The sequence below is a fragment of the Triticum dicoccoides genome, chromosome 4B (assembly GCF_002162155.2).
Source record: "Triticum dicoccoides isolate Atlit2015 ecotype Zavitan chromosome 4B, WEW_v2.0, whole genome shotgun sequence".
Taxonomy (NCBI): Eukaryota; Viridiplantae; Streptophyta; class Magnoliopsida; order Poales; family Poaceae; genus Triticum; species Triticum dicoccoides.
Window position 1 is genome coordinate 635502640 of NC_041387.1, and position 2746 is coordinate 635505385.

At 37.0% G+C, this 2746-nt stretch overlaps 1 protein-coding gene across 1 annotated transcript in view; it reads left to right on the forward strand.

Moving 5' to 3' along the window:
• The first annotated feature begins 803 nt into the window (after nucleotides 1–803).
• The window catches only part of LOC119294108, a 4498-nt gene continuing 2555 nt past the window's right edge, over nucleotides 804–2746 (forward strand). Inside the window, exons 1-2 of the mRNA XM_037572369.1 lie at nucleotides 804–905; nucleotides 1759–1884. The gene's annotated coding sequence lies outside the window, so the exon portion shown is untranslated. The remainder of the gene's footprint in view (nucleotides 906–1758; nucleotides 1885–2746) is intronic.

Here is a 2746-nt window from a genome sequence, read left to right on the forward strand (position 1 = left end):
GCGAACCAGCCCGCACGTGGCACATGGAGGTCGACATGTGGGTGCAGCCACACCATCCTGTGTGGGGTAACACACAAGATGTCGAGCGTGGGTGCGACCGAAAGTGCCGCACGACGGTGTCCCCGGACGTGCCCGCGGTCCACCCATATGGATCACTGAGGCGTGTCACCTGGGTGCGTGCCATCTAGGAAGATCGGACGGCGGAGAGAGCCCCTGAGAGGCCCCCGCGGCATGCGACCGGCAAACAGATGACGTAGAGTGCACTCCCGTCCGCGAAGCCCCCTAGGAGGCGGGTACTCCAGCGTCCTTTGTAGAAATAATTATGCCTCGTGGCCGAGGAAGCACAAATCTTTCTCACATATCTTAAAATTAATACTTGGGTTGGTACATTTGCACACATTCATAATTTTGTATTTTTATGGGGTCATATATTTGTTTTCTCTTTAAATTTTGTAATGTGGATCGATCATGTACTATGCCATGTGGTTTTAGCCAGTAAAATATGATTTATGCTTATACTGAATTAATTGTGTGCATACATTTGTTGGCCATTAACAAATTATTTGCTCACGTATTCATTTAATTCTGTATGGTCTGGTTGGCACTACAGAATATTTCAAACCTTATTAGAACAAATATTGCTTGGTATAACTAGCATTAAAAACAGATTTTGTGCAGATATTCATGAATCTATGCCATAATTAAAAATATCTTCTATGCAAGATGTTACCCCCCCCCCCATGTCATACCAAGTCTATATATACTTCTCAATGCATAGAGTGATCTTCATCAGTTTACATATCAAAATGTCTAAACTTACTCATCTTCGACGAGTGATTGCTCTATGTTTCTTTTTTAATGCACTTCAAACTAGAGGTGTTCGGCTACACCCCGCGGTTCTAGAGGTAATTGTATGATGCATTGCAACATTATATAATTTTATTTAAGTAAGATGTGTTGTGTATTGAAGTAGGAACTAGTATTTGCTCTAGTGCCATATATTATGTTATACCGTGTCATGCTAGAGTTGTAATAAATCGAAGGGGTTATGGTATGATGGGAGGAGTATTTTTTAAGTAATTCAGATCCTAAAGGGTTACTAAACATACAAAGATCGTGATTGCCATCCATTAAACCAAACCAAGGTTTGGCTTGTGGATCTAATGTTAGGGAAAGCACTATATTAACCCTGTCAAGTTATCATCTTAGAATCCATGCAGTCGATTTGGATCTTGGCCCATTGGCATCAGATCTTGTTGAAAAGTGCTCCATTGGATTACAACACTTTACCGATGATATTAACGACGTTCCTAGATTCCATCGTCTTCTCTTTATGTTCTTTTCAACTTTTCTGCCTTTCCTATTTCATTCTATTTCTCATTTCTAGTCTCTTGTAAACTATACCATATATGGTCATTTAGAATAACAATGATAGCAAGATGGATCAATAAATAAATAATAGTGAGTAATTAATGGGTAGAATCACCACAAACCCTTGTAAACTATACCATCATCTTCTCTTGTAAATAATAATGAGCAATTAATGGGCATAATGACTAGAGAAGATTCAACCAAATCATGGTACTGAGATAATCACCATTAGCATAGTATGACCCACTCCCAAAGTTGTTACCTTCTTTACTAATGCCAGGATAACAAATGCTTTAGCTATGAAATTCACATTAGGTTCAAGATCTTGATTCTACATTGGATGCACGTATGATTTATTTCCCTCCTAACATATATTTACCATTTTAGTGGAAGGGAAATGATTTGATATCATATGATTTTGTCCGGGCCACACAAAATCTGGAAAGCTTGAAGCCAAACTCCACAGAAGCAATAACTTTTGGAAAAGATTCTAGTTCTTGGGATGAACCATATGTGAGTTACATTTCCTCCTCACTTAGTTTACTTACCTATTGTATCAAATACTATGCAATGAAAATTATGTGGTGCAATAACCATATGTAATAGTACTGTAAACTATAAGAAGTGGCACTAACATATCACGAGTAGGCCGAGTAGGATAAGAATTTCAATTACAAGATGGCTTGGCTATTTTCAGATTCAAAAATTGCATTGTTGTGAAGTCTATGCTTGAGCAAAGGTTTTGATATTATGTCCCCGGGCATATACGTGCATATTCACATGCCGGTTTATCTTTTTTTTATGATTTCATCTGCATGATAAATACATGCATATCAGTTCAAACCGACATACTACCATGCTAACCTACTTGCCATGAAAGTGATATTAGTCAATGGCAGCCTTTAGGGTGTTGTTTATACACAAATGCATTAAGAATTACTATTATAATTGGAAGTGGTTTTATATCTCTATTTTTTCAACACATTATTAGCAAGATATGGGGCATTCCTTGTTCCATTTAGGTACTATTTGCTTTGCTAGAAGAAAACTTATTTTCCCGGGGAATTGGCGGAATGACTTGCACACTTTCACAACTAGATTTGTCATTTACTTTATTTTTGTTTTAGCTGTTTATCATAAAAAATTAGATTGAAGTAGGCATCTGTATGCGAGTAAATTATAGGAAAACTAGCAGAATGTACCTAGAAAAAAGTTATTTGGTGTTATTTTTGGCCATTCATATGAGTTGTAAGTTAATTCAATTCACCACTACAATTACAATAATGTAGCATTCAAAATATAAAAAAATGAGCATATCCAAATATCTACATCTTGATGAAGCATGAAGTTTCTTAGTGAAAATAGTTCTATTAAC